The sequence below is a fragment of the Dinoponera quadriceps genome, unplaced genomic scaffold (assembly GCF_001313825.1).
Source record: "Dinoponera quadriceps isolate SergipeBrazil2010 unplaced genomic scaffold, ASM131382v1 scaffold577, whole genome shotgun sequence".
Taxonomy (NCBI): Eukaryota; Metazoa; Arthropoda; class Insecta; order Hymenoptera; family Formicidae; genus Dinoponera; species Dinoponera quadriceps.
In genome coordinates this window covers 1-8,890 of record NW_014554667.1, presented here as the reverse complement: position 1 = coordinate 8,890, position 8,890 = coordinate 1, and the positions used below count along the sequence as shown (strand labels likewise).

Below are 8,890 nucleotides of genomic sequence, written 5' to 3'. Positions count from 1 at the left end.
AGAATACTTATTCGACGAGGGAGAAAGAGGAATAAATCAGTCAACTGTAGTGCGATAATGCCGCCTTTAAACAGAGTATCATAGTTATTTATGCATAATCAAAATGTTATAACGTATTTTTCAATTTTTAATAGAGAGTAACTTTAGCTTAGAGATGGGAAATAATAATAATAATAATAATTTCACGGGCCTCTGTAAAGTATAGTTAATTTGCGAATAGTACAGAGATACACGTTTGGCATATTTAATGTAATTTCCAAGAAATAATTATACAAATCTGCGTTTTTAATAAATATCAAGAGGAGTATACGCAAATCCAAAGTGGTGCAAGCGAATGTTAATATAAGGAACTATGCCGTTTGTCGTAAAATTGTCTCGTAGCCACCATCACTCTTACTCACGTACTTCCTCAACAACTACCGCATAGGAATACGAAAGCTTGCGCGGGTATTTTGAAAATGATTATCGTAAAAATGGGGGTCACATCGGATGAGCTCGAAAGTGTCTCTCTTCGACCTGTCTCATTCATGTTTAGAGCTATCGTATGGTAGTATCGATGAAGCCATCGGTCTCTATTCACAATTTATGTACAAATCATTGCAAATCTGGTTTGGAATTTTTTTGAAAGCAACACATCAGGAACAATTGAGTGACAGTTTAGTGCTTGAATGAGTGTTTAATAACTTACCGATTGTTTGTGCGAAAAAATCTAAAAACTATCACAATTTGAATAAACCAGTATTTATTTGCACTTCTATTTAAATTATAGTGGGATTGAATAGTGCGAAAGATTTAATTGCGATGGAAAGCTCTTCAGAATTTTTAACAAGGAATTATACGGCGTCAAATTGATTCCTTGATTGTAACAATGCGGAATTACAGATCATTGGTGAACAAGGTGGATGTTATATATATTTATCGCATATTTATGTATATATTGTATATAATCCGTGAACAAACGCGACATAATTACATAATTTGAAAAAGTTAATTTAATTTTTATAAATAACAATTTAAAAGACCTGTTCGTACAGTCTGCTCCACAAAAACGTATTGGCCGTTACTTTTTTTTAACAATTTTGTGTTTTTTTAAATTTTTATTTGATATGTATCTATTAATAAATTCAATAAACTAAACTGCATTTATTTAATAAGTTATCCAATCTCTTTTGTTATCAAGTATGGCTTGACAGCGTCGGGGCATGCTTTCCACGAAATTTTCAGCCATTGTCTCAGGAATGGATCTTCAAATTTTCCGTATATGACGAACGAGCTGCTTTAAATGAAAAACCTTTTTTTCCCTCAGTTTGACTTTTATGACTGTCCACACATTTTTTATGGGATTAGCATCAGGTGACTGTGCAGTTCATTGTAGTGATGCTATTTTCATGTTTCCACTCCGTACATGCACGACTTCGGTGTTCTGGGTGGTTGTTCTCTTGAAGCACCTATGAACTATTATCTGAGCCAAACCATCTTTGAGCTGACTTCAATAAACACTTATGATATATCATGTACATTTTCTGTGCATTCGGATTGTCCGTGAAGAATTATAATATACCAAATCCCTGTTTACAGAATCATCCTCACACATGTACATTCACTGGATATTTTACTGTAAGTTGAACAATGGGATCATGATGATCGACCACGCATACCTGCTGGGAATCCAGGACTAAAAAGATGATCCATCAGTGAAGATTACATTGACAAAATCACGGTCAATATTAGCTTTTGCCCACTCTAGTCGTGTTTTTCGAGGTGTTTCTCGCTCAAAAGAGGTTTTAACTTTGTGTTACGCCAACCATATTCGGAATCAAGCAATCGTCGTCTAATAGTATTAAGGATCACGTCTACACCATTTTTCAATAAAAGATTCTTCGTTCGCCATAACGAACACCCAAGATTCTTCTCAAATATTTTGATGATAGCTTTGTCGTTCTGTTTCGTCGTTAAGCGCCGGGTGCCACGTTCTGGCAGATTGTCAACATTTTTTGTTTCATTATAACGTTTCACCTTCGTTCACCCACTTCCTAACAAACCCCTCTGACTTTTTCATGTAGCGGCCGGCAGTTGCATACGACATTTTCCGTCTTTTCGGATGTGTGCAAAGAAACACTTCTTTAAAACGACTTACATACATAACACTCATTGTGTTTATTTTGTCCTGTTACAGACAAAACAATCACTACCCATATAACTTCAAAGCATTCTTTCGAACTGTTCAGAGAATCGGCAAAGCCGAACTTAACAACTACGTAACAACTATTAATAAAATGCGGAACCGTACGCTTTTGTGGAACAGACTATATATTTCTCTTATTTACATGCTAAATTCTATTCAAGTTTGTGTGTACTTGAATATTCCGATGCCGTAATTGATATTTCATTGCATAACATGCGACAAATCGCATTTCCTAAAGATTTTACGCAAGATTTATGAAAATGCCTAGTGGGGCTAAGCGTTTGACGTGGCATGGGACGTGAATTTGGACACTAGTGGAAGTCCAATTTTGTCCAACGTCTTTCATACATTAAAGGAGATTTTCTGAGACGACACTTTCAAAATCTTTGTTGACTCCTTAGTTTTTCATTTTCTTTATGACTCTTGTAAAATGATGCGGAAACATCCCCCGGTCAATTTAAGAGTGAGATGAGCAAAATCCATCGTCTTCACTTCTGATACCATTTGCAGTAAGGATACAAGGTTGCGTTTCGTAAAACTCGAAAAGTGTCGAAAAAAGTAATTTGAAAATGCATATAAGTAACTGTACACTGCTCAAATAGAATTATCACCAAAATGAACCGAGCGAATTTGTCGCAATGATACCGCAACGGATTTACACTGATAAATAAATGAGAGTCTGCTCGCGACTACATCAAAACGGTCTTCTCGCCATATGTATGCTCAAGTAACGACCAGTTTCCGTCAAAGTTTGCAATTCTCTCTGATCGAAGACTCAAAAGGCCTACTGAGAACATTCGTGTTGGAGGACTTGAGGAAATGCGGCGACCGGAAGTCTCATTCAACCACGTCGAGGAGCGAATATAATATTCCAACATGGAATGATCAGCGCCCAAAGCATTTACTGACCGTAGTTACAAAGAAAATCGAAAAAGGATGTTCTCTTCCCAAGAAAGGGCTATCAATTTTCGTAATGCTCGCTGCTAACTCGCGCGAGTAATGCGTGTCGTTGTAGTTCATTTGTTTTTAGTCATTGTTGCTCTCCATCTGGCCGATTGCTCTTTCTTTATGCGTAACATAATTCAATCGGGAATGATAAGTTATGGGCATTGAAATAACGAGGAGAAGTTATTAAATTTTATCTCCATCATTTCTCTCTTTTTCCGCGTGATTGATCATTTCAATTCGGTTGCTCAACGGACGAGCGGCCAAGTTTTTTGGTGGATTGGTAAAAAGCTTAATAATGACGTCAAGAATGATATTACATTCATCTCGTGAAACTGGAAGATGTCGTTGATGCGCAGCTTGAAAAGAAAAATACTTTGCATTCTGAGCAATCGGAGAAAGGCGGGAACGTTTCCCTTAGCTGGCCTCGTTGGCCTGCGGTAGAATCTTGCGCCGTGTCAGATATGTTTAAGATAGCTTTAAAATGTCTTTACGTACTGGTAATACAATGCATCCTTTGTGTGTACCACTCCACTAACTTTTCGACTCCACGATTCCACTTTAATACGCTACAAACACGGAGACGCGCTGCTCCTATTCTCATATATATTAAAAAAACAGGTAACCGCGGAATTAATGACGAGAAATTATTATATTCTTTGATTGATCGATTTTGTTTCAAAGATAAGTTAGATCGAATATACAAACACAGTGCTTGGATAAAACAAACGATAGAAAATATCTATAACGCTCTGACGTTTTAAAAGCTTGTCAGGACAGAAACTATGAACCATTTAAACAAATGTTTAAGGCAGTTCAGATCGTGTAACGTCTTTTTCCGCAGCACCGTCTCGGTGAAATTATTTATATGCGTCGGTATTTAAATCTCATGACGCAAATGGAATGCAAATGGAAGAAAGCAAGAGTGTAAACATGTGTCGTTTGTAAAGCGCGCTAATCGACACTGCCTTAAATGCTAAAAAGCTGTATATGAAAAGTCGATATGCTTCAAGAATACGGTCGGACGGTTCATTGAAATTTCGTAATTTCCAGAACAAGGTGGATGAAACTGGAATATCATATCTCATGGTCTATAATATGAAATAGCCGATAATTTCCGATAGCGTTCCGTTTCCTAGCAACATGCCAGGCATTCCGCCAGATAAAACTCTATGTCTCGTTCTTTCAATATTCTTCGTAGTTAAGCGCCGTTTTTTATTTAACAAAACTATAAAAGAATTTTCACATTCAAATAATAATTTCCTTGTTTATGTGGAACGTGAGGAAATTTTCCACAACAGATTTTTAAAAAATAAAAGAGGATTAATTTCAATTTTTAAATTTCAGAAAATGAGTCCGTTCTTATCTCACTTATTGCAGATTGCTATCGATATCGAACTACGTTCATCGTCTATGACCAGGTGACATCGACGGAATCGGTGGTCTCGGTAATTCCTTGGTTGCTGGGAGCGGTGCGCTGGAGAAATTCGCTATGGAAACTTTTATCAAGGCACGTGGGACCAGCTGGTGCATCAGAGGTCAAGCTAACTGGAGACAATATTTAATACTGCCCAATATTTTAAAGGTATGTATCCTCTCAATTGTTCTTGTACGTAACATTCTTATCGATATTGCATCGATTTTTTGTCGTGTAATATGTCACGTTTAGCAGGAAATGAGTTATGCCTTACTGTACTCGTTACTATACTCGGATAAATTATATATGTGGCTGGATAATATTTATTGTTCATCTTTACTCGATACTACAGGTGTTTAATCCGAGGTTCACCGGATACGCCACAGGGACAGGTGAATTTATCTCGACCGCTGCAAAACTGAATGTCGCCTTCCCAGTCGTTGTTATAGAGGATGCGTTGCAACAAGCGAGAATCTTTGTGCAAAGGATCAAGAGTGATCCGAAGATAGACACGAAAAAGCAATAGAAGGTACAATTCGACCCTTCTAATCTCCTTTGTCGCAGCGTGAATTTCTCTCGGTGAAAGAATAAAAGGAAAAAGACCTGGGAAATATTCTTACTAGAACGTTCCTTTGGGGGTTTATTTTCCAACTCATTATGATTATATTTGCGGCTAATGAAGTCTATTCGGAGCAATGTCACAACCCGGAATACTTCTCGCTGATACGTTACACCTACGTTGCATCTACGGAAGATGCTCGATTTTTTAAGGGTCGCCTTGCCCCGTACGCTGGTCAATTTGGTTCCAGCCATAGGTGATTCCACCTCGTTTAATTAGTCTTTTAAGCCGAAGAGTGGAACGATAATTTATTTTTCGGCAGATATCACGGTCTCGGTTAGGGTAACGCAAAGTACCGTGTGCAATATATTGCATCCTCTTTACTGTGCTTGCATGTACAAAGATGGTCGATCGGAAATCGCCGCTTCTAAAATGTTGCAGCTCTATCAACAGGCTGCCGAAGAATTAATCTACTGAAGAAGGTACATTTTATTGTTTAATGTACGATCATAATTCGGTCGTGACAATTTCCTATCCTTCACAACATGATATGGTGACGAGACGTTTTCTTTTAGATACGATGATTCTTCGGATTTCACGGTGGTTTTGAAGCCGTTTGTTCAATTATTCAATGCACCTAATGCAGATCCTATTCGTGCACCGCCGATCGACTCTAGTCTGGTTATTTACGACTGTTTCAACTTTATTCAGAAAGGGCACGCACTCAGTGAGAAACATTAACTCTTGCACCGCGTTTATATTAAATGTTTACAAGAAAAATGAAATGTATTAAGTACTTATTATAAAATTCTGTAATAGACACCAATCAGGCGATAACAGCAAGTGACACAGTCATTATTGACTGTGGTTTACTGTTATCGCTTGATTGACGCCTATTGACAGCAGAATGTTGCAGTGCTTGGATGGTTGCATGCTATCAGGAGCAACAAAACCATGAAACCAATGTTACCGCATTTATATCAAACGCGTGAAAAAAGTTCGATAAAATTATTTCCTACGCAAAAATATCAGACCTTTCATCAAAATGTGAAATATTAATAAAAATCTCAAATTGTATTTGCATAATTTGCTATTGGATTATTGTTCTCTCTGCAGCATATACTGTAAAACTTAATTTTATATAGAATAAACATCAATAGTCGTGTAAATTAATATTGCTTTTACATTTTGCAACATGAGCAATTGGATCCACAACTACTAAAAAAATACAAAATTACTTCTACTGATATTGCGCATAAAAATGTTCCATTTGCGAAACGATCCAACATTCAGTGCAATTATAACACACACTATTAATATCGGTTGCCCGAAAAATAATTGCCGATTTTTTCATAGAAATAAAATACAATTTTTTTTGTGCATAGAATGAACTTTAATCACTGACATATTTTCCATTTTGTTTGATGACCTTTTGCCATCTTTATGGCAACTTCATAATTCCACGCTCGTAGAACTTCTGGTTTTTATCGGCAAAAAATTGATCCAAGTGCGATTTCACAGCTTCATCATCCTTAAAAGTTTTACCATCCAAGTAGTTCTGCAAGGATCGAAATAAATAGTAATCTGACGGCGCAATGTCAGGACTATATGGTGGATGTAACATGAATTCCCAACCAAGCTCCATTAATTTTTGGCGAGTGACCAAAGATGTGTGTGGCCTAGCGTTGTCTTGGTGGAAGATGACACCCTTATGATTGACCAATTCTGGCCGTTTTTCTTTAATCGCTGCATTCAGTTTGTCCAGTTGCTGACAGTAGACATCCGTATTGATGGTTCGGTTCCTTGGAAAGAGCTCAAAAAATACCACACCCTTCCAATCCCACCAAATTGATAGCAAAATCTTCTTTTGGTGAATATCAGCTTTCGAGGTGGTTTGTGGTGGCTCATCACGTTAGGACCATGAACGTTTTCGCTTAATATTATCGTAAACAATCCATTTTTCATCACCAGTAATTATTTGCTTCAAAAAAGGATCGAATTCATTGCGTTTGAGATGAGAATCGCAAGCATTGATACGCTTTGTTAAATGAATTTCTTTCAATTCATGTGATACCCAAATATCAAGCTTTTTAATGAATCCAAGACGTTTTATATGATTGTGGATTGTTGATTTTGGTATTTTCAACTTCTCTCCAATCTCCCGCTCAGATATATGACGATCCAACTCGATTATGGCTTTGATTTTGTCATCATCAGCTTGCAATAGCCGACCTGAACGTTGCTCATCTTTGAGTGAAAAATCTCCAGAACGGAACTTATCACACCAATTGAGGCACAATTGAGGCACTGTCTTTCTTTTAAGGCTTCCTCGCCATATACGTCACCTAACTTTTTAGCAGCCTGCGCTGCGTTTTTTCCTTTGCGGAAATAAAAAAATAAAATATGACAAAAAGGCTCGTTATTGGACTCCATACTAAAACTGACGCCAAACTAACAATTTTTAACAAAAACACGTGTAATTTGCTTCTAAAGTCAACTAAGAATGACAGCTTACAAACGTCAAAAGAAAAAAATTATAACATTGACAGAAGACATTCAAATAGACGCTTAAAGCCATCTATTGGAGCCATCGGCAATTACTTTTCGGGCAACCCAATAAATATCTGAATCGCGTCAGAAGATGCCGATTTACATGCAAGGAATGCCAATTCTGTGTCACCCTCCGATTGAAATGAGCTTGAAATACATTGTAATTCAGATTGAAAGAAGGAACGCTTATTTTTTTATACGTGCCCAGGCGAATTTTTAAAAGGCAAACGCTCTTTCGAAAAAAATCGGTTTTTCGAAGCATATATCATCTAAACTATAAGAGATAGAAAGCAATTTTCTAAACAAAAATTAAATGATTTTAGGAGTACTTTGTAATGACATAATCAGATATTTAAAACATGTTATGATTGTCAACATACTCCTACAACTCACCAATTTTTCATAATTTTAAAACATTTTTTCTGCACCAGAAGAAAATACATTTTATGCCAAATCCAACCATATATAATAATATAATTTGCCAATGTACGGACTTTTTGAAAAGTAGGTGGAAATATCACCATATTACAGCAATGCTATTCGTAGTCGTTGTAAGTGCAAATTTGTTATTGCATACTGCTACATGTGTATTTAACATTTTTTTAATATTAATAATTTTTTATATATTGATAATTTTTTGTAATATTAACACATTAAGGGCGGGAGTCGTAGTACTACGATTTATCTCGACTGCGGCTTAAAGGCGGGAGTCGTAGTAATACGATTGAGCTCGACTGTACCTTAAAGTTTTTATGATCACACAAAATATCGCCCACTCTAGGCCGAAAAACGAGGCGGGCGGCCGCCGCGCTACCTAGCATACTTTCGTCGAGATCGCCCGCCGTTAATGTGTTAATAATATTTCTGTGATTATTTGCGTTTTCTTTAATAATTATTTTTGTTATAGTGTTGTAAAAAACGTTTCTTGGTCTTTTGCACATGCTTTGTGGAAAAGCCGTGCATTCAGATATGAAAAAGTTTTACCCGTAACATAACATTTTTCTATTAAATAATTATTATCAGTTGAAATATATTTCCACGATGTTTGGTAAAAAAAACGTAAAAATTATTAATGTTTATTAAGATTTCGTAATAAATATTTTACATCTGATAATGAAACGTTATTTTTTCATAAAAAATAATGATGTTAAAGAAGGAATTAAAAAAGAATGTAAATGAAAAGATTTTGTTACAAAACATTTAAATGTATATATTGTCACGCTTTTTCAAGCGG

At 36.3% G+C, this 8,890-nt stretch overlaps 1 pseudogene; it reads left to right on the top strand.

Moving 5' to 3' along the window:
- The first annotated feature begins 4,019 nt into the window (after positions 1-4,019).
- Positions 4,020-6,535, top strand: LOC106740740 (annotated as a pseudogene).
- The last annotated feature ends 2,355 nt before the right edge of the window (positions 6,536-8,890 follow it).